General features: G+C 42.4%; 1 pseudogene; it reads right to left on the bottom strand.

The window, feature by feature from the left end:
• Nucleotides 1-8,726: 8,726 nt before the first annotated feature.
• Nucleotides 8,727-9,436, bottom strand: LOC144689546 (nuclear cap-binding protein subunit 2 pseudogene; annotated as a pseudogene).
• Between the last annotated feature and the right edge of the window lie 14,920 nt (nt 9,437-24,356).

Below are 24,356 nucleotides of genomic sequence, written 5' to 3'. Positions count from 1 at the left end.
GTCATTTCAGGATTCTTTCGACAGGATGGACTTTCTGAAGGTCACAAAGTTAGTTGCTTGTAGTCTCATTGCCATGATGTCAGTTTGCTATATTGGTGAAACTGAAAAGGAACAGGCTTGGAGACCTTACAATGTTACAGTCTCCATTTACCTTAAGGCTTAGGTGTTACTGCCTTTTCTGCTGTTGCTGTGTCTTACTTGCTATAGACAGCACTTAAAGATTACAAAGCAGCAAACATGTCTGCCTTACCATGTGACTCCTCACCATTTCAGTTCCTCTTCCAAATATGGTGGTGGTCACGGGTTGATTAGCCCCACTTGCTGGTTTATTGTTTTAAGATACTCATCCTGAAGGGGGTTAAGATTATCACTTTCTTTGTTTCAAAAAAAGACCCATTAAAATCGGGAATGTCTCTTGTTGCTCTCAGGATAGTTAACACCTTGTCATCTGGGATGTGCCCTTTTGTTTCTGTTAGACAGTGAGGCAGTTTTTGAATACTCAAGCCAGATCATCTGACCTTTGATGGCCATCTTTGTGGCACACTGGCTTTTCTTGTTTAAAAATGGCCAAATTCAAAGAGGTTACATTGAACAAAGTTTGTATCTTGAAGGTTAGGAATATATGTCTTTACTGGGCTTAACACCTTTAATATAATAAAGTATCACTGGAGTATTTATCAAACAAAATTTGACACCAAGCAACACAAGCGGCTATTAGGACAGGTGGCCAAAAGCTTAATCAAAGAGATAGGTTTTAAATTTAAAATTTAAAAGAGGAAAAACAAAGTAAAGAGTCAAAGAGATTGAGGGAGGGTAGTCGAGAGCTTAAGCTCTAAGAGGCTGAAGGCACAGTCAGCAATGATGGAGCGATTAAAATCAGGGATGTACAAAAGATGAATGCAGAGATCTTGGTTGGTAGTAAAGCTGGAGAGATTACTGAGATAGGAAGGGATGGGGCCTAGGTGAGATTTGAAAACAAGAATGAGAAATTCAAATCTCCAATTTTTTCGTGTCAATGACCTACTCTGTGCTCCAAAGATGACTGGAACAGTCGCGGTACATCAATATGATTCTTATGAAGGCAATCTAGGTCAGAGAGCATGGGATGATGGGACTTAGTGCAAGTTAGGATATGGACAGCAGAGTTTTGGATAAGCTCAGATTTACAGAGGGTGCAAGATGTAAGGTTGGCCAGAGAAGCATTGGAATAATCAAGTCCAGAGGCAACAAAAGCATGGATGAGGATTTCAGTAGCAGATGCGCAGAAGCAGCGGTAGAGATGGACGATGTCACAGAATTGGAAGTGGGTGGTCTCAGTGATGGAGTGGATATGGGATTGATGCTCCTCTCAGATTCAAGCAGGATGCCAATGTTGTGAAAGGTCTGGTTCAACATCAAACAGTAACCACGGATATCGGGCAAAATTTAATTATAATGGTACGGATCCAGACAGCTGTCCCAGAAGTGTGCTGCCTTAAGGAGATGAATTGCTGTTTAAAAAAAACTAATGTACAAAATAAAAATGTTATAAAACATGTCTCCTCATGTGACTCTGTCACGCGAGCAGGGACATGTTTTTAATTCAAGTGTAAAATTTTTCTTTTATTTTTATTTGCTTTAGGAAACCTCATCCCGCCCATGGATGAGATTTCCTAAAAACTGCAAGGGCCGCTTGGCATTTTCGCCTGCCCGCCAACCGTAAGGTTAGACGGGCAGCATAAATTTGAATTTAATTGGGTTTTTAATGGCCTTAATAAGCCTTTTCATTGTAATCGGGCGTGCTGCCAACTCCAGCATTCGCCCGCCGAACGAAATATCGCAGGACTATGCGATGACGTCGGGACGCTCGCCCGACATCATCGCACATCATTTTACACTCGGCTGGGTCGGGTGTGTGCCTGCCCGCTGAGCTCAGTATTCTGCCCCTGGAGTTGGTGACCTGCTGAGTGAGCGGGAGGTCAGCAAGAGATCGGAGCCTGCTGGAGGGCCATAAGTACAGAGTATAGGCTGGGGGACCCAGCCAGCTACTGGACAATGGGGATAACAACAGCCTTGGGGACCGGCAGCTCACCGAGCCCAGTAGAGCATGTTAGTAAAATTCAGGTCGTAGTGAAAGCTGAAAGCACTGAAACTGAAACTAAATTTTGGCGTGTTTCTTAAAACTTGCACAATAATAACTTATCAGCCATGCTAAGTCGAAAATCGAGGTCATGGCCAGCAGTGCTATTTGGGAAAGTTCGCTATTTTTAAATGAAAACACCTTATTAGAACATGCTCTAAATGGGGGATATCTGTATCCAGATTACTACCTGAACTATAAGCAAATTGGCATAGGGTAATAAGATCAGGGAGCTGAATAGGACGATCAAAGATTCGTGTGGGAGAAATGGGTTTCAATTCATGGGGCAATGGCATGACTAGTTCATGGGGAAAGAAGGAGCTGTTCCATTGAAACAGACTTCACTTGAACTATGCTGGGACCAGTTCCCTGGTGAATTGAATAACTAGGACTGCAGATATAGCTTTCAGCTAAATAGTGTCGGGGAAGAAAATTCAGTAAATTGAAGAGAAAGAACAAGGCAATAGTGCAGGGTAACACCATGGATAATGATAACCAGAGTGTGGCAGGAAGGGACAGAGCATACAGACATAAGTGCCCCTGCAAATAAGGTCAGAATAAGGAAAAATGCTAAAAATGTAGAATTAAAAGCTCTACCTGAATGCATGCAGCATTTGTAACAGGGTAGATGAATTGATGGCAAATGAAGTTCAATGCAGATAAGTGTGAAGTGATTCATTTTGGTAGGAAGAGCATGGAGAGACAATATTAAATAAAGGGTACAATTCCAAAAGGAGTGCAGGAGGAGAGGGACTTGGATGTATACATGTATAAGTCATTGAAGGTGGCAGGACAGGTTGAGAGAGCAGTTCATCAAGCATACTCTATCTTAGGCTATATTAGTAGGGGCATAGAATACAAGAAGGAAGCTATGTTAAACTTGTATAAAACACTAGTTTGGCCTCAACTGGAGTATTGCATCCAGTTCTGGGCACCGCATTTTAGGAAAATGTGAAGGCATTAGACAGTGTGCAGAAAAGATTTGTGAGAATGGTTCCAGGGATGAGGAATTTCAGTTATGTAGATAGACTGGATAAGTTGGGACTATGTTTCTTGGAGGAGAGAAGGAATTTTTGGAGAAGAGATTTAATAGAGGTCTTCTAAATCATGAGGGGTCTGGACAGAATAGATAGGGAAAAACTGTTCCAACTGGTGGAAGGATCGAGAACGAGAGGGCACAGATTTAAAGTAATTGGTAAAAGAAGCAAAGGAGAAATAAAGAATTTTTTCACACAGCGAGTGGTTAAGATTTGGAGTAGGTTGGAGGCAGGTTCAATTGAGGCATTCAAAAGGGAATTTTATTATTATCTGTTCTATAAAAATGTACAAAGTTATGGGAGAAGGCAGGGGAATGGCACTAGGTAAATGATGCAAAGATAGATTTAAGTTGTGAAGAGGACATAAGGAGCTTGCAAAAGGATACAGATAGGTTAAGTGAGTGGGCCAAACTTTGGCAGATGAAGTATAATATAGGTAAATGTGAGGTTGTCCATGTTGGCAGGAAGAATAGAAAAACAGTATATTATTTAAATAGAGAGAGACTGCAGAACTCTGAGGTACAGAGGGATCTGGGTGTCCTGGTGCATGAATCACAAAAAAGTTAGTTTGCAGGTACAGCAAGTGATTGGGAAGGTAGATAGAATGTTGTAATTTATTGCAAGGGGAATGGAATATAAAAGTTTTGTTGCAGTTGTACAGGGTTTTGGTGAGACCACATCTGGAGTGCTGTGTACAGTTTTGGTCTCCTTATTTAAGAAAGGATATAAATGTGTTAGAAGCAGTTTAGAGAAGGTTCGTTCAACTGATACCTGGAATGGGGGTGTTATTTTACGAGGAAAGCTGGGCCTGTATCCATTAGAGTTTAGAAGAATGAGAGGTGACCTTATTGGAACACATAAGATCCTGAGGGGACTTGACAGGCTGGATGTTGAAAGGATGTTTCCCCTTGTGGGAGGGACTAGCACCAGTGGACACGGTTAAAAATAAGGGGTGTCCCATTTAAGATGGAGATGAGGAGAAGTTTATTTCTCTCAGAGGGTTGTGATTCTTTGGAACTCTTTTCCACAGAGACTGGTGGAGGCAGGGTCGTTGAATATTTTTAAGACAGATGTAGATAGATTCTTAGCTATCAAGAGAATTAAAGGATATCAGGGTAGGCATGAATGTGGAGTTGAGGCCACAATCAGATCAGCCATAATCTTATTGAATGGCAGAGAAGGCTTGAGGGTCCAAATGGCCTACTCCTGTTCCTAATTTGTATGTACTTACATACGTATGAATTGCTCATTTGGACAGCTGGTACAGACATGATGGGCTGAATAGCCTCCTTGTGTGCTGTAACAATTTTGTGATTTTGTGATAGCACCAATAGAAATAAATGGGTATGATCTAATAGCTTTTACAGAGATGTGATTGCAGAGTAACTAAGGCTAGGAACTGAATATTCTCTGAAGAAGGGTCATACGGACTCAAAATATTAATTCTGTTTCTCTCTCCACAGATGCTGCTAAACCTGCTGAGTTTTTCTAGCATCTTCTGTTTTTGTTTCAGATTTACAGCATTCACAGTATTTTGCTTTTATCTGAATATTTTGGCTGCTTGATATTTTGGAACAATAGGCAGAAAGGAAAAGGAGGTGGGGTAGCTCTGTTATAGTGAGAAATGATCTTGGTTCAGAAGAGCAAGATGTAGAAACAGTTTGGGTGGAGATAAGAAACAGCAAAGGAGAGAAGTCATCAGTGGGAGTAGTCTATAGGACCCCTAACAATAGCTACACTGTAGGACAAAGTATAAATCAAGATATAATGGGGGTTTGTAAGAAAGGTATTGCAATATTCATGGGTGACTTTAATCTTCATGTAGATTGGACAAATCAAATTGGCAAAGGTACCCCGGAGGATGAGTTCATAGGGTATATTCTGCATAATTTCTTAGAACAACATGTGTGGAACCAACCACCCAATGTGCTATTTTAGATCTGGTATTGTGTAATGAGACAGCATTAATTAATGATCTCATAGTAAAGGATTCTTTAGGGAAGATGATCGTAACATATTAGAAATTCACATTCAGATTGAGGTGAGAAGCATTGGTCTGAAACTAATTGTGTCAGCTTAATTAAGGGTGTGAAGATGGAGTTGGGTAAAGTAGACTGGGTAAATAGGTTAGAAGGAAAAATGGTACAGAAGCTGTGACAGGCATTTAAGGAGATTTTTCATAATTCTCAATAAAGTTACATTGATAAATAAAGACTCTGGCTGAAATTTTCTGGCCTCGTTGGCATCGGGCTCAATGGCAAGTGGGCGGATGACAATATGGCGAGAAGGCCAAAAATCAGCTTTACACCATTGTGAAACCAGTGATTGTCTGCTCCACCCGTCAATGGCAGGCTGCATTTCCCACTGCCACACATTGTGAACCTAATTTCCATACTTTAGCATCTCATTATAAGCCCTGCTCACTGAAACCATCCCACCACACTGGATCATCCAGGCACGTCGGTGTGAGTGCACACTGATGTGTTTCACAACTGTTCCTAAGCGACGTGCACCTGGCGAGCTGCACTTCACTCAGGACTTCAAGGTTTGTTTGTCTATCTTGCCTTGGGCAGCACTCTGTCATCAGCGCCAGGCTTCGTAGGCAGCACCGCGTCATTTTAGTGTGGGCTCATGGGCAGATCTCTGCCTACCAGACTAGCTGTAAGGTGGGAGTGGCTTTTCATTGGCTGCAGGGCTAGGGCTTACTTGGAGAAGGGGGAGAAGAGACCTCAGGCAAAGGAAGAGGATTCAGGGTGAGGGCAGTGCTGGGGAAGTGGGGTATCCTAGGGTATGTGTGTGGGGGCACATGTTGATCTGTGCAAGAGGCCTCAAGAGGGTGAGAGCTGAGGAGGCAGTCTCCAGAGGAGATGAGGCCAGATGGAGATGTGAGGGTGTGTGTGAGAGAGTAGTGGTGACGTCCCTTGAGCTGGTAGTGAGTGAGATGCCAGTGAATGTGAGATGGGCTTGTGAATGCATGAGTTTAGAGTGATGAGATGGCTGCCTTGCCCTGGTGGGACAAATGGGATCATTAATCCTCTTTCTGCACTGGATGGCCAGCATCTTCTGTGCAGCATTGGCACTGACCACCACTGCCACCACCTCCCAAGCCGGAGTGGTGAGATTCTGGACCACCTGTGGCCAGAGTGGCAGTGGAAGACATCACAGCAGACCTCTAAAAGGCATTCCATTGATGGGTCACTAAATTCTTCTTGGCTTTCAGGGCTATGTCTTCACTGGAGCAGTCCTGGGCTGCAAGCATTGAGAACTGTGTGTATTGGTGCTGTTTAGATATGACACCCAGAGCGTGGAAACGATGAGCTAATGGCCCGGTGGGTGATTTGGAGGCCGCCCATCAGCGAGATGGCATGTTTCCTGTGGCTGGATAATTAATGAGGCAGAAAGGGGATGATACGGCGTGAAAATCTGCCATTGTGGCCGGTGGGTGAAATCTCTTTTTTCACGCCCAGTACTGCACTTTGTGAAAATCTGGGATGATTCTGCCCTCTACAAGAAGGATGCACCAGCCATGGGCTAACTAAGGAAGGTATCAAATGAAAAGAAAAGGCATAAAATATTGTGAAGATTAGTGGCAGGCCAGAAAAAGATGACTAAATAATAAAAAAGAGAGAGAAAATATACAATGATAGTAATAATAGAACACTGGCAAGAAATATAAAAACTACTAGCATATAAAAAGGAAGGGAGTAGCTAAAGCAAATGTTGGTCCCTTAGAGGATGTGACTGTCTTCACAGTAGCAGATACAAAAAGCATCCCAAGGATAATAGAAAATCAATGGGTAAAAAGAAGGGAGAAACTCAAAATCAAACATTATAATTAGAGAAAATTAATCATTATAATTAGTCAAACTAATGGGGCTAAAGGCTGACAAGTCCTCTGTATCTGATGACCTGCATCCTAGAATCTTAAAACAAGTGGCAACAGAGGTTGTGGATAGATTGGTTGTAATCTTTTAAAATTCCCTAGCTTCTGAAAAGGTTCCAGCAGATTGAAAAACTGAAATGGCAGCATGCATCCCTATTCAAGAAAGGAGGGAGACAGAAAGCAGGAAACTATAGGGCAGTTAGCCTAATATCTGTGATTTGGAAAATACTGAAATGTATTATTAAAGAAATTGTAGTAGTAAATGTAGAAAATCATAATACAATCAAGCTGAGACAGCATTAGTGTTCTCTGAGTATGGAACGAGGATGTAACATTCAATAACACGCCACATAAAAGGTTACTACACAAGATAAGACTTCATGGTTTTGGGGGTAATATATTAGCATGAATAGAGGATTGGCTAGCTGACAGGAAACAGCAAGTCAGAATAAATTGGTCATTTTCAGGTTGGCAGACTATAGTGAGGTGCAACAGGTATCGATGCTGGGGCCTCAACTATTTACAGTCCATATTAGTGTCTTGGGGCCACATGTTTTGTAGTCAAAATTTTTGATGATACAAAAATAGGGGGAAAGAAAGCTGTGAGAGGGGCGCAAAGGACAGAATCATCCCAGATTTGCGCTAAGTGCGGTAGCGGGTGGGAAAAAGGACGTTTTACCCACTGACTGCAATGGCGGGTTTTTTGCGCCATTTGTCCCATTCCCGCCTCATTCATTATGCATTCCCGAGAAACACGCCAGTTTGCTGGCATGTTTCCCGGACCTTTAATTTGCCCATCGTGCCCTCACCTCAGCCCTTCAGTAAAACAATTTTTGACCTTCCCGCCATATTGTCTGCTCATGCCCATCATGATGCCTGATGCCAATGGGCATGGAAAATTCTGGCCAAAGAGTCTACAAAATTCTATAGGTTGATTAAGTGAGTGGGCAAAATTTGCCAGTTGGAGTATAATGTGGGAAACTCAGGTTATCTAATTTGTTAGGATGAATAGAAAATCAAAATATTATTTAAATAAAGAGGGACTGCAGAATGTTGCATTTTGAGGTATCTGGATGTCCTCTTACATGAAACACAAAAGGTCAGCATACAAGTACAGCAAATAATTAGGAATGCAAATAAAACATTAGCCTTTATTGCAAGGGAGATGGAGTAAAAAAGTAGGGAAGTCTTGTTACAATTGTACAGGGCATTGGCTAGACTGCACCTCGAGAAAGTGTAGAGTTTTAGCCTCCTTACTTAAGAAGGGATATACTTTGAGGGGAGGCAGCTTGGGGAAGGTTCAATAGGTTGATTTCTGAGATGAAGGGGTTGTCTTATGAGGAAAGGTTGAGTAGGTTGGGCTTATACTCACTGGAGTTTAGAGAATGAGAAGTGATACCATTGAAACATATGAGGTACTGAAGAGGCTTGACAGGGCAAATGTTGAGAGGATGTTTTCCCGAATAGTGGAATCTAGAGCTAGGGGATATAATTTCAAAATAAGGAGTGGTGCACTCAAGACATAGGTGAGGAGGAAGTTATTATCTCCAAGGGTCATGAATCTTTGGAATTCTCTAACCCAGAGAGCTGTGGAAGTTGAGCCATTGAATATATTCAAGGCATAGAAAGACAGATTTTTGAACTATAGGGAAGTCAAAAGTTATTTTTTTTAATTCAGTTTTTATTAGAATTGACAAAAAATATAATCTTAGAAGGAACCAAAATTGAACAAAATAATTTCATCTCGGAAACTGGGCACTTCTTTTTTGAAACTGTAAAAAGAGTTCTTTGGGCCTATGAAAGAATGAACAGCACAAAGCTATAGGCATTAAAGTGTCAGCTATATGCTTCAATTCCAGGTTTCTATGAAGATCTAGCTTAATTATCTCAAATGTGCAGCCATTGAAGCTCTAGAATTTCTATTTTGGTTCTGGGACTTTCTGCCTCTGGACCAGTTTTCCAAACCCACCTCTGCCAGTGGCATAATCTGCCCTATATTCATCACGTACCTGACCACCGGATTTCCCTCGCCCAAACTGCCTGCCTTCTCTGAAGCCAGTATCCCAACCTATTCTGGTGATCCGAACATCTAAGTGTGTTCCATTAGTGAATCCCATGCATTCATCAGCATCAGTACATGTGCAATGTTCCACAAAACAGAATCATCATGAAGTTTTCTTGATTTTGACCAAACCCATTCTTAACGTCACCGCTTTTTGTGAAGAGTTCATTGATCTGTTCCTCGGTAGTGTAAAATGACAGATTCCCAACATAGAGAATGCAGCTATATCTCAACAATTTGTCCTGCTCATATCGGCTTCCCTGAAAGTGCTGGTCTCAGTATTGACTCAGTTCCTCATGAGAGTCACTGTTGAGAGCGTTCAGCACGACAGACATGACACCAGAGAGAAGAGAAAAGCAAAAGTTATGGGAAACAGGTAAGAAGGTGGAGTTGAGGTCGAGATCAGATCAGCCATGATTTTATTGAATGGCAGAGCAGGCTCGAGGGGGCTGTATGGGCTGCTGCTGTTCCTATTTCTTACGTTCTTGTGTTCTCCCACAAATAAACGTATCTAAAATCTATTTAGCTTCAATTTTTCTGTTTGTCTCAGTCTATCTTTCTTAGACTTTTACTTAATATTAATATTAATCTATTATTTTGTTTCCTTTTCTATATATGGGATAAACTCAGCAGTGAAGCTTGCAAAGTCATAATGGAGCAAATGGGCATTGAGAAAATAGTATTCAAAATAACAAATATGATGACAAGAGTTTTGTCATAAACTAAGATGATTTAATGATAAAATTTCAATTGAAGTCTAGCATAGCTAGTCATAGCACTGATATAAGTTCAATTGAAGTCTAGCATAGCTAGTCATAGCACTGACAAATGCAATATTTGAAGTGTTATTTGTACATGGACCTATAGATAAAGGTAATTTAACACAAAGAAGAATTAAAACCAGGCAAGCATTAACCAAAATAATGCTCATTAAATGTATTATTAGTTAAAAATGGCATTTCCCACATGTAGAAAGCCACTATTTTGGGTTCCTGCTCATAGCCAATTAATCCTATACCATTGCAAAGGAGCTTCAGTCATTTCAATTGGAGGCAGTACGTTGCACTGCCCTAAAAGCCAATCATGATGTATTTTAGCTGGGAAAATCTAGTACTAGCTGGGCACTGCAGAAGTTGAAATTAAATAGAAAGATTTCCCAGTGATTTTATGAGCTTTTTTCAGTGCTAGAAGCACCAAAGGGGGATTGGACAATAAACTGAAACGACAGAAGAATTTGAGTGATACAGAGTGGTTGGTTCCACTTTCATTATTCTCATACAGGATGAATTGATTAAAATATGTGGTGTACACTATGAGATTACAATGAAGCTCAATCTGGAAGCACTGCAATAACCGTAGCCCCGAGAGAAGAACTGATTGAATGGTCATCAATGGTTCTTAAAACTGGAATTATATCAACAAGGAATATAACACCCACCATAGGAGTTTAACAAACAAAATTAATGACTTTAAACATCACTTGGACACTTACTCTTGACAGACTTAAAAGACTCAAAATTCTCCATTGATGGATACTATATATACTATACTATATACAAGACACAAAGTTACACAAAGAAGAAATTCTACAGTTTTCTGACATTCACTATGAGGGAATAAATAAATATAGGGGTCATAATCAATTGAAAATAATCCAATATGGTATCTATAATTTAAAAAATGACAAAACATACCTGAGTAACTAACTACAGACCCATAAGCATATACTGATAATGAGCAAAATAGTTGAATTGCCAATTTGGAACAAGCTTGAGTATTTCTTTTATGAAAATGAAGTGGTAACTAGTTCGAGAAGGTGTAGTAAATTTGAATTTTCAAAAAACACCTGATAAGGTGCCACACAACAGATTATTACACAAAATTAGGACTTGTAGGATTGTGGTAATATATTAGCATGGATTGAGGATTGGCTAATGGGGAGAAAACAGAGAGTAAGAATAAAAAGGACATTTTCAGGTTGGCAGGCTGTAACTAGCAGGGTACTGCAAGGATCAGTTTTTGGGCTTCAGTTATTTACAATCTATATTAATAATTTAGATGAGGTGACTGATTGTAATGTATCCAAGTTTGCTGACTGTACAAAGTTAGGTGAGAAAGTAAGTGGTAAGGAAAACGCAGGGTCTGCAGAGGGATATAGACTTTTTTTAATCTATCCATTCAGGGCTGTGGGCATTTAATACCCATCCCTAGTTGCCCTTGATAAGTGGCCTTCTTGAACGGCTGCAGTCCATGTGGTGTAGGTACACCCACAGTGTTGTTAGGGAGGGAGATCCAGGATTTTGACCCAGTGACTGTGAAGGAATGACAATATAGTTCCAAGTCAGGATGGTGACTGGCTTGGAGGGAACTTGCAGGTGGTAGCATTCCCATACATCTGCTGCCCTCGCCCTTCTAGATGGTAGAGCTCAGGGGTTTGGAAGATGCTGTCGAGGTTCTTACATGTTGCGTGAGGGGGCAAGAACATAGATGAAACACAATGTGGCAAATTGTGAAGGTAGGAAAAATCAAAAAGCAACACCTTTTTCGAATGGCAGGAGATTGGGAAATGTTGGCATTCAGAGGGTCCTTAGTACATGAATCACAGAAAGTTAACATTCAGGCATGGTAAGCAATTAGGAAGGCAAATGGCATATTAACTTTTGTTACCAAGGGATTGGAGGACTGCAAGAGTAAAGAAGCCTTACTACAATTATACAGGGCATTTGTGGGGCCCAACCAGGAATACAAGGTGCAGTTTTGGTCTCCTTAACTCAGAACATACTTGCCCTAGAGAGTGTGCAACTAAGGTTCACTAGACTGGACCCTGAACGAGGGCATTGTCCTGTGATGGAGAGTTTAGGCAGATTAGGCGCATATTCCCTAGAGCAGAAGAACGTGGGGTGATCCAATTAAAACATATAAAATCCTTAAAGGGTTTGACAGGGTAAACGCTGAGAAAATATTTCCTCTGGCTGGGGAATCTCAAACACAGGTTCACAGCCTCAGAATAAGGGGTTAACTTTAGGACTGATATGAGGAGAAATTTCTTCACTCAAAGTGTTGTGACTCTTTGTAAACCCTAGTGTGCAGCGGATGTTCAGTCATTGAGTATATTAAAGACAGAGATCAATAACATTTTTAGGTACGAAGGGAATTAAGGTATATGGGGATAGTGTGGGAAGATGGATTTGAGATAAAAGATCAGCCATGGTCTTGTTGAATGGTGTAGCAAGCTTTAAGAACGAAGTGGCCTACTCGCCCTCACCCAACATGTAAGAACTTTGGCAGCATCTTCCAAACCCCTGAGCTCTACCATCTAGAAGGGCAAGGGCAGCAGATGCATGGGAATGCTACCACCTGCAAGTTCCCTCCAAGCCAGTCTGGTGACTGGATGGTTCCTGACTTGGAACTAAATCACCGTTCCTTCACTGTCACTGGGTCAAAAGCCTGGAACACCCTTCCTAACAGCACTGTAGGTGTACCTACACCACATGGACTGCAGTGGTTCAAGAAGGCCACCTTCTCAAGAGCAACTAGGGATGGGCAATAAATGCCCACAGCCCTGCTCTTATTTCTATGCTCTTATATTCTAAAGGCTACAAGCAAATTTCCTTAATTTTTTTGAAGTAACATCCATGGTGGGTGTTGGAAAGCCCTCCCAATTAGTGCATCTAGGCATGTAGAATATGTTTGCTAAAGCTCTAGATAAAGGCTGTGCAAGCTTACAATAGCGGTTATTCTGGGGAAAACGTGGATGTGGGTAGGAAGTGCCTGAAAGAGAGGAAGGGGTGGGCATTGTAAGGAGAGTGGTATCAAGCAGAAGAGATTAACTCAATGAACTATCTGAGTAATAGTTCTTGGGTCCTTACAGTTTCTAATTGATGGAAATAACCTGGATTCAGAAACACAAAACAAACTGGTCAGATTCACATATGGTACTTATTTAACAGTCAAGTTTTTTGAAACAAGGAACAATAGAAGAATGTAGACAATATTAATACATTTATAACACTACATCAGATGAAATAAAACACATATAATGCAAGATATTTCACATAGGAAGAAACAGAGGGACTTACGTCCTCAATGAATGGATCAATCCATCTAGGACAGACCTGAAAGAGATTTGGAAATTATATTAGACTCAACATATACCATTTTCCAATCATTGCAGAGCAACAATCAACAAAGCAAGCAGAATGCGGAGTTATATACTGTTAGACAATGAGAGTTAAACACCAACATGCTAGATAGATGTGATAAATTGGGAGATTTTTATTTTTCAATGCGTATTTCTGGTACAGCTGGAGTTAAAATGGAAGCTGCCTCCCTTTAATAAACTGCAAGATAAAGGTGATAAATTAATTGTTTTCGAGACCAGGCCAGGTTCATTAATTTGGAAATTAATCCAAACTTGGGAGCTTTGTTGTAGGTGTTAATTAAATTCTACATGGCAAAGGCATTAACAAATCCTTGGAAAGTAGATGATGAAAAATCAATCACTATTCACCACTGTTCCAAATAACAATTCATACCATTATGCGGCTTATCATGGGTGATTAGCTGATCAGACTTCAGAAATTTTTGAACTAGTTAAATATGGGGGACACAAGTCAAGTGACGATTTCAATTCATAGGAAATTGACTAGCCAATAGAAACAGCATTTTGCCTACACTCCTTTGAAACAGTGCTCTAGATTCACCCTCTCCATGTCTTTGTGATTTTAGTGAATACCATAACCTCGACCCTAATCTAAAAGTCCCAGCTCAAACCTGGTGTGCAAGTGTGGTGGGGGCAATGTGGGTGGTGAACTGTCTGGACCTCTGCAGTGTGAGATCCGGATGGTTTTGATTTGTGATCCTTATTTAAATTTCAGATTGCTAACTCTTTCCTGAAGCTGGCTGGGATGACATGGAGGCCTGTGGGTGGAGATGGGAAATCGTGCAATTGTAAGTCACTACCAGGAACTGAATGGAATGGTTTCTGGCAAGATGAATGAGTAAGGAGCAGGCTTGCAATGATCTCAGCCTGGGGGCTGGGGAAAGCCAGTGCAGAAAAAACCCAAGGGACAGGAGCAATGTGGTTACAAAATAGGAAGCAGAGAGTAATGGTCAATGGATATTTTTCGGGCCGGAGGAAGGCTTGTAGTCGAGTTCCCCAGGGGTCGGTATTGGGATCCTTGTTTTTTCTGACATATATTAATGATCTAGATCTTGGTGTGCAGGGGGCAATTTCAAAGTTTGCGGATGATACGAAGTTAAGAGTGTTGTGAACTGTGAGGAGGACGGGTATGGAACTTCAAGAGGGCATAGATAAGTTGGTGGAGTGGGCAGATAGATGGTTGATGAAGTTCAGTGCGGAGAAGTGTGAGGTGATGCATTTTGTTAGGAAGAACATGGACAGACAATATAAAATAAGGTGTGGAATTTTGAAGTGGGTGCAGGAACAGAAAGACCTGGGCATAGATCATTGAAGGTGGCAGGACAGGTGGAGAGGGCAGTTAATAAAGCATTTCGTATCCTGGGCTTTATTAATAGGGGCACAGAGTTCAAGAGAAGGGAGGTTATGCTGAATTTATATTAGACATTTGTTAGGCCTCAGCTGGAGTATTGTGTACAGTTCTGGGCACCACATTATAGGAAGGAGGTGAACACATTGGAGAGAGTGCAGAAAAGGTGTATCCAGGGATGAGAAACTTCAGCTATGAGGATAGATTGGAGAGGTTGGGACTGTTCTCCTTGGAAGGAAGAAGGCTAAGAGGAGATTTGATAGAGATATTCAAAACCATGAGGGGCCTGGACAGAGTAGATAGGGATTAGCCATTCCTGCTTGTAAAAGGATCAAGAATGAGAGGGCACAGATTTAAAGTGCTTTGCAAAAGAAGCAAATGTGATGTGAGAAAAAACGTTTTCACACAATGAGTGGTTCGGGTCTGGAATGCACTGCCTGGAAGTGTGGAGGCAGGTTCAATCGAGGCATTCAAGAGGGCATTAGATGATTATTTGAATAGAAACAATGTGCAAAGGTACGGGGAAAAGGCAGGGCAATGGCACTAGGTCATAATGCTCATTTGGCGAGCCGGTGCGGATATGATGGGCTGAATGGCCTCCTTTTGTGTTGTTAAAATTCTGTGATTCTGTGAAGGTTCCCCCCTGGCCTATAAGGAATCTTATAAAATTTAAAAATAAATAATATGAGCCACTCTTTTTTATTTAAGTTATTCTTGAAGCGCTACAGTCTGTGTGGAGAAAGTGCTCCCACGGTGCTGTATGGAGGGAGTTCCAGCATGTTGCCCTGACAATCATGAAAGAACAATGTTACATGTTCACGCTGGGTTGTTGAGTGACTTATTTGGCGATAACGGTGTTCCCATGTACTGCTGCTCTTGTTCTTCGAGGCAGCAAAGATCATGAGTTTGGGAGGTGCTAATGAAGATTCTTCTCCAATCCTGCTTGCTGGCAAGGTCTGAGCATGATTCATGTGTCCTGGAGTTAAACTGACATCAGGGTAAGAATTACATCATTGGACCCCTATATTTAAAAATCTCTGAGGCCCCCACTTGCCTGTAATGGGTGGCCTTGATGCTGCTGAAAATGGAGTCAAAATGCTTTTGGGGCACTGATGTTGAAGGGGAGGGGGTGTATGGCTGAATGCTATGGAACCTCAGTGTGTAGCGCATCTCACTTTTTAAACCCCGCACATTGTCCTGCCATGTGGGAGGGGTTCAAATCAAGAGTGAACCGTCAGAGTTTATGAAATAGTACCAGAAGATTATTCCAAGTACATCTAGGTGATACTTTAAACAGGTTTTTAACCAAAAATGTATGATCAAATGAAGATGTTAATTTCCTTATATTGAGAAAAGCTGATTGCTGCATGCTGTTTAGTAGGTTACACCTGGCTATGCCTACAAAAACAACTTGAATGGCGCAGTATAATTTCAGCACTGACATTCAAAAATACATTGCACAGATACCTCCAAACTAATTCGACCACAGAGCCAGATAAAACTAATGGCAACGAAGGTCACTCCCAACCTCAAATGCCACACCTCTTATTTCTTTCCAGGTTGGCATAGGATTCATCTGCCACTTTAGACAAGTTGCTGTTCACAGATATACCAATATGTCTTACTTCAGTTGCATAGAACCTTAGTTAGACTGCACCTGGATTAATGTGTACAGTTTTAGTTCCTTACCTAAGGAAGGATATACTTGCCATAGAGGGATTGCAACAGAGGTTCACCAGACTGATCTCTGGAATGGCAGGATTGTCCTATGAGGACAGATTAAGGAGACTGGGCCTGTATTCTCTATCGCATAGAAGACTGAGAGGTGATCTTATTGAAACTCACAAAATTCTTAAGGTACCAGGCAGCGTAGATGCAGAAAGAATGTTTCCCAAACTTGGAGGGGTCTAGAACCAGGGGACACAGTCTCAGGATAAGGGGTAGGCCATTTAAGACTGAGATGAAGAGGAATTTCTTCACTCAGAGGGTAGTGAAACTTTGGAATTCTCTACCCCAGAGGGCTGTGAAAGCTGAGTCATTGGGTATGTTCAAGACAGACATTGATAGATTCTAGATATTAATGATACCAAGGGATATGGGGAGAGTGTGGGAAAATGGCATTGAGGAGACGATCAGTCATGATCTAGTTCAATGGTAGAGCAGGCTTGAAGGGCTGAATGGCCTATCCCTGCGCCTATGTTCCTATGTTCCTAACAACAACTTGCATTTATAAAGTGCCTTTATAGCATTCCAAGGCACTATATATTGAATAAAATTTATATTATAAAACAAGATTTGACACTGAGCCACATGTATTAGGACAGGTGACCCAATGCTTAGTCAAAAAATGTGGACTTTAAGGAGCATCCTAAAGATGGAGAGGTAGGTAGAATAGGCAGGGGGGTTTAGGGGAGGATTCCAAAACTTACTGTCTAGGCAGGTAAAGGAAAAGTCACCAATTATGGAGTGAAATAATCAGGAATGTGCAAAAGGCTAGAATTAGAAGAACATATAGGCTTGTAGGGCTGGAGAAGGTTACAAAGATAGGGAGGGGGGCAGGGACAAGGCCAGTGATGGATTTGAAAAACAAGGATGATAATTTTAAAATTAAACCATTGCTTGACCAGGAGACAATGTAAGTCAGTGATCACAGGAGTGATGGGTGAACAGGACTTTACATGTGCTAGAAAATAGGTAGAAGAGTTTTGGATGAGCTCAAGTTTATGGAGGGGGCAAGATGGGCCGCCAACCAAGAGAGCATTTAAATAGTTGAACCCTGTTCTATCAGAGGTAAGAATAAGGATTTCAACAGCAGATATACTGAGGCAGGAGACCTGACTGGCAATCTTATGGATGCAGAAGTAGGTGGTCCTGCTGATACAGAAGCTCAGGGTCATAGAGGAGGCCAAGGTTATGAAGAGTCTGGTTTAGCCTCAGGCAGTAGTCAGGGAGAGGGATGAAGTTGATGGGTAGGAAACAAAGTTTGTGGCTGGGACCAATGATAATGGCTTCAGTATTCCCAATACTGAATCACCACTGTAGGGATTGCTCAGAGCAGAGTTCTAGGCCCAATCATCTTTAGATACTTCATCATTGGCCTTCCCTCCATCATAAGATTAGAAGTAGGGATGTTCACTAATGATTGCGCATTGGTCAGTGCCATTCACGATTCCTCAGATACTGAAGCAGTCCGTGTCCGCATGCAGCAAAACTTGGAAAACATTCAAGCTTGGGCTGATGAGTGACAGATAACATTCACGCCATACAAATGCCAGGCAATGACCATCTCCAACAAGAGAGAAAAGAAAGGATCTAACCACATCTCCTTGACATTCAATAGCATCACCATTGTTGAATCCCTCACCTTCAACATACTGGGGTCAGGAGGTGGGGTTGGGGGGAGGGGGGGTGGGGGGGCGGTGTTATGGGTGTCACCATTGAGCATAACATTAATTGGACCAGCCATATAAATGCTTTTAACTAGAATGTAGGGCAGAGGCAGGGAATCTGGAATGGGTAACTCATCTCCTAACTCTCTAAAGTCAGCCCACCATCTACAAGACACAGAATCACAGAAGTAATTGTTTGGTGGTATAGAACTTGAGTATTACTTAAAAAAAGAGATTTTTTTGCCAAGATTTTTTTGCCTTGTGCTCATCAGGACAATTTGTAAGAAAATACCAATGCCAGGGGAAACAACATATTTATACAGTATGAGAAGAGAGTGCTGATTGGTTGATAAGTGGACTCTGATTGCCTCTTACAGTATAAATATGTTATCTCTTTTTTTCAGCAAAACTCAGTCACTGAATTGTTACAGGACAGAAGGAGGCCATTTAGCACCATGTCTCCAAATGAGCAAAGCACCTAGTGCCACTCCCTGGTCTTCTACCCGCAAACCTGCACATTCTTCCTTTTCAGGTAACAATCCAATTCCCTCTTTAAATGCCTCGACTGAACTGCCTCCGCCACACTCTCAGGTGGTGCATTCTGGGTCTTAACTAGTCGCTGCATGAAAAAGCTATTCTTCTTCATGTTGTTTCTTTTGCCAATTACCATAAACCTGTGCCCTCTCATTCTCGATCCTTCCACTAATGGGGACAGTTTTTCCTTATGTACTCTGTGTGGACCTCTCATAATTTTGAATACCTCTATTAAATCTCCTTGCAGGGTAGTCTGGAGTGAGTGACTCATCTCCTAACTCCTCAAAGTCAATCCACTGTCTACAGGACATAGAATCACAGAATTAATCATTTGGTATTATAGAACTTGAGCATTTCCAAGAAAACACTCCCAACTTCTCCAATCTATCTGAACATACCTGAAGTTCCTCATTCTTGGAACCATTCTTGCGAATCTTTCCTGCACTCTGTCTAATGCCTTCACATCTTTACTAAAGGGTAACGCCCAGAACTGGACACAATACTCTAGTTGAGGCCAAACCAGCGTTTAATACACAACTCATGAGTGTTTGGAAATACTCTCCACTTGCCTGGGTGAGTTCAGTTCCAAAAACACTCAAGAAGCTTAACGCCATCTAAGATATAGCAGCCCATTTGATTGGCACCACATCCACCAACTTAACCATTCACACCCTCCACCACTAGTGCACTATGTCTGCAGTGTGTACCATCTATAAGATGCACTGCAGCAAGTCATGAAGGCTTTATCGACAGTACTGCCCAAACACATGACCTCTGCTATACCTAGAAGGAAAAGTACATCAGGCACAATAGAATACCACCACGTCCAAGTTTCCTTTCAAGTCACACACCATCCTGCCTTGAAAATGTAAGAGCATAAAGAACACAGGAGTAGGAGAAGATGTAGGTCATTAGCCGCCCACCCCCTCACCCCATCCGAGCCTGCTCTGCCATCCAGTATGAACACGGTTAGTCTGCTGCATTTACAGGAACAGTGGCTCAAAGTACAGTCGGCAACATTTTCTTCTGTAACACCTTAAGATACCATGTAGACATTTTGTGGTGTGTAAATAATATTGATTTTAACTGAAGGCAGAACTTAGGCTGTGGCATACAGCAGCCTCTCCCCCGATGGGCTGCAAGCTACTGTTCAACTTTCCTTGTTGTGGCCCAGATGAGCATGCGGAAATTGAAAAAAATTTTTTTTTTTCAATTACTTGCTTAAGCCTACTCTGGACTCAACTTTAAATCCGCAAGGTGGACTCGGTGGACTAACTACGATTGCTTCCTCGCTCAGGCTAATGGTTAATATAGCAGTCAGATCCAGGGGATAACACTAGAGTAAATTTTACATACTTAAAGAAAGACCCCACTGGTTTCTGGCAGGTACCCTTCTCCCTTTGCTCTGAGGCACCGGATAAAACTGCAGCCTATGGGTAAAAAGTTTAATGTAAGAGGGATGGATGAGCTCCATGTCCATTTTAAATCCCGTCTGCCTGTTTTGCCAGGCAGCTGGGTTATTTTATTTTTTTATTCATTCACTGGCTGGGCCAGCATTTATTGTCCATTCCTAGTTGCCCTTGAGAAGGTGGTGATGAGCTGCCTTCCTGAACCGCTGCAGTCCATGTGGTGTAGGTACACCCACAGTGCTGTTAGGGAGGGAGTTCCAGGGTTTTGACCCAGCGACAGTGAAGGAACGGTGATATGTTTCCGAGTCAGGATGGTGAGTGACTTGGAAGGGAACTTGCAGGTGGTGGTGTCCTTCTAGATGATATTGGTCATGGGTTTGGAAGGTGCTGTCGAAGGAGCCTTGGTGAATTCCCGCAGTGCATTTTCTAGATGGTATACACTGCTGCTACTGTGTGATGGTGGTGGAGGGAGTGAATGTTTATGGATGTGGTGCCAATCAAATGAGCTGCTTTGTCCTGAACGATGTTAATCTTCTTGAATGTTGTGGGAGCTGCACTCATTCAGGCAAGCGTGGAGTATTCCATCACACTCCTGAATTGTGCCTTGTAGATGGTGGACAGGCTTTGGGGAGTCAGGGGATGAGTTATTTGTCACACAATTCCTAGCCTCTGAGGTGCTCTTGTAGCCATAGTATTTATATGGCTAGTCCAGTTCAGTTTCTAGTCAATGGTAACCCCCAGGATCTTGATAGTGGGGGATTCAGTGATGGTAATGCCATGGAACATCAAGGAGTGATGGTTAGATTCTCTCTTATTGGAGATGGTTATTGCCTAACACTTGTGTGGCGCGAATGTTACTTCACACTTGTCAGCCCAAGCCTGGATGATGTCCAGGTCTTGCTGCATTTTAACATGGACTGCTTCAGTATTTGAGGAGTTGCAAATGGTGCTGAACATTGTGCAATCATCAGCGAACATCCCTACTTCTGACCTTATGATGAAAGGAAGGTCATTGATGAAGCAGCTGACGATGGTTGGGCCAAGGATGCTACCCTGAGGGACTCCTGCAGTGATGTCCTGGAGCTGAGATGACTGACCTCCAACAATCACAACCACCTTCCTTTGTGCTAGGTATGACTCCAGCCAGCGGAGAGGTGTCCCCTACTGACTCCAGTTTTGCTAGGGCTCCTTGATGCCACACTCTGTCAAGGACAGTCACTCTCACCTCATCTCGGGAGTTCAGCTCTTCTTTCCATGTTTGAACCAAGGCTGTAATGAGGTCAGGAACAGAGTGGCCCTGGCGGAACCCAAACTGGGCGTCAGTGAGCAGGTTATTGTAAAGCAAGTGCCACTTGATAGCACTCTTGATGGCCCCTTCCATTACTTTACTGATGATCGAGAGTAGACTGATGGGGTGGTAATTGGCTGGGTTGGATTTGTCCTGCTTTTTGTGTACAGGAAACACCTGGGCACTTTTCCACACAGACGAGTAGATACCAGTGTTGTAGCTGTACTGGAACAACTTGGCTAGGAGCGCAGCAAGTTCTGGAGCACAAGACTTCAGTGCTATTTCTGTGATGCTGGGGGCCACTGGAGGAGGTCGAGATGGATCATCCACTTGGCACTTCTGGCTAAAGGTTGTAGCAAATGCTTCAGCCTTGTGTTTTGCACTGATGTGCTGGGCTCTTCCATCATTGAGGATGGGGATATTTGTGGAGCTTCCTCCTCATCTGAGTTGTTTAACTGTCCACCATCATTCACGACTGGATGTGGCAAGACTACAGAGCTTAGAAAAGATCCATTGGTTGTGGGATCACTTAGCTCTGTCTATCACTTGCTGTCTATGCTGTTTGGCATGCAAGTAGTCCTGTGTTATAGCTTCACCAGGATGACACCTCATTTATAGGTATGCCTGGTGCTGCTCCTGGCATGTCCTCCTGCACTTTTCATTGAACCAGTGTTGATCCCCTAGCTTGATGGTAATTGTAGGGTGGAGAATTAGCTGGGCCATTAGGTTACAGGTAGTGTTCGAGTACAACTCTGCTGATGGCCCACAACGCCTCATGGATGCCCAGTCTTGAGTTGCTAGATCTGTTTGCAATCTAGCCCACATACCACGGTGGTAGTGCCACATAACACGATGGAGGGTATCCTCAATGTGAAGATAAGTCTTTGTCTCCAGAACCACGGTGTGGTGGTCATTCCTACTGATCCTGGGCAGAGGCATCTGTGGCAGGCAGGCTGGTGAGGGTGAGGTTAAGTATGTTTTTCCCTCTTGTTGGTTCCCTCGCCATCTGCTGCAGACCCAGTCTAGCAGCTATGTCATTTAGGACAAGACCAGCTCAGTAAGTAGTGGTGCTACTGAGCCACTCTTGGTACTGGACATTGAAGCCCCCACCCCGAGTAAATTCTGCACCCTTGCCATCCTCAGTGCTTCCTCCAGGTGATGTTCAACATGGAGAAGCACTGATTCATCAGCTGAGGGAAGGGGGTACGTGGTAATCAGCAGGAGGTTTCCTTGCCCATGTTTGACCTGATGCCATAAGACTTCATGGGGTCCAGAGTCGACGTTGAAGACTCCCAGGGCAACTCCCTCCCGACTGTATACCACTGTGCCGCCACCTCTGCTGGGTCTGTCCTGTCGGTGGGACAGGACATACCCAGTGATGGTGATGGTGGTGTCTGGGATATTATCTGTAAGGTATGATTCTGTGAGAATGACTATGTCAGGCTGTTGCTTGACTAGTCTGTGAGACAGCTCTCCCAATTTTGGCACTAGCCCCCAAATGTTAGTGAGGAGGACTTTGCAGGGTAGACAGGGCTGTGACTGCCATTGTCTGTGCCTTGGTCGATGCCGGGTGGTCTGTTCAGTTTCATTCATTCCTTTTTTGTGACTTTGTAGTGGTTTGTTACAACTGAGTGGCTTGCTAGGCCATTTCAGAGGGCATTTAAGAGTCAGCATTGCTGTGGCCTGGAGTCACATGTAGCCCAGACCAGGTAAGGCTGATGGATTTCCTTCCCTAAAGGTCATGAGAGAAAAACTCAGATGGGTTTTTACAACAATTGACAATGGTTTCATGGTCATCATTGGACTTTTAATTCCAGGTTTTTAATGAATTCAAATCCCTGCCGTGGCAGGATTCAAACCCGGGTCTCCATTGCATTACCCTGGGTCTCTGGATTATTAGTCCAATGACAAAGCACTACACCATCCCCTACCCGCCAAAATCACTCCATTTGAGTCTAGAATTTCTTACTTTGGTCCTTCCCTTGGTTGTTGTTATATGAGTGTATTTTTTTCACCTTATTCTACTTCTTCTTCTAAATGCTTCCCAGTGTAAAGGTAAGTGAGTTGTGTTTTCTGGCACTGTCATTGTTGGCTAACTGTCCTTCAGTTCTACAAAACTTTTAGAGGATCTTATGTTGCAATGTTGCTTGCAAAGCTCACCACTAAACAGCAGATACACTGCATGATGGTTTTGTACTTAAATATATGTGCGTGTATATATGTGCACCTGACAGAGAGAGGTAGAGAGGGTAGAGGGTGGAGGTACAATTAGTCCAGGATGGTACTAGCCTAGAACATAGAGCTGTTCTCCTGCTTCACCATCTCCTACACCATCTCCTAGTTCTGGTAAGTTCTGTCAATAATACACAACATGGTTTGTTCAAAAGGAGGTCAGTGTTCATAGATCTTCCTCAACCTTGGATTTTCTCCCTTCAGTTGGGAGTTGAATTGTTCTACAAACAGATAGTGCTGTGCTAACAGAACTTTCAAGAGTTCATACACTGACATCCAGGCCCCTGTCCTGTACACTGGACATCTGTTTGTATAATTAACATGCTTTTAGCAGCTCAGTTGAACTAGAATCATTTGTTGTGTGAAGACCTTTTAAAATGCCTGTGTGCCAAAGCTAAGTTGCAGCTTGAATGGATGCCTTGTTGGTAAGCAATGGGAGAACTGTTTGGTTTTCTGAAGTCTCACAATACTCCATGTGCTCAGAGATGCTGCTTACTACTTCCACTCTTTTTCAACCTCCACTTTCCTGTTGTTAGCCACCAAAAGGCTAGCACCAAACTTTTTGCAGAACAGACTATCTATTGTGCTTACTGGAATAAGAGTGCTGAAAGGGGTTTTGACCTTTGTTTTGGGTGAAAAATTTGAAATATTTAGGTGGGAAGTGAGATATGACTAGCCGGGTCCTGGAACTTCTGCAGCATACTTCCCGGTCACATATGAAGAAAATGGCAGCAATCTGGGTGTAAGTAAAATTAAGATCTGCAAAATGTATTAATTAATTGGTTAATAAAATTAAATAACAATGAATGATTAACATTAATTGTGCATTATGTTAATCCTAACATTGAAAATAAAATTTGCAGTTTACTCATTATTTCAACCACTGTAAATAT

The sequence above is a fragment of the Cetorhinus maximus genome, chromosome 1, assembly GCF_964194155.1.
Source record: "Cetorhinus maximus chromosome 1, sCetMax3.hap1.1, whole genome shotgun sequence".
Taxonomy (NCBI): Eukaryota; Metazoa; Chordata; class Chondrichthyes; order Lamniformes; family Cetorhinidae; genus Cetorhinus; species Cetorhinus maximus.
Note: the sequence above shows the minus strand (reverse complement) of the source record. Positions and strands in the feature narration are given on the sequence as shown.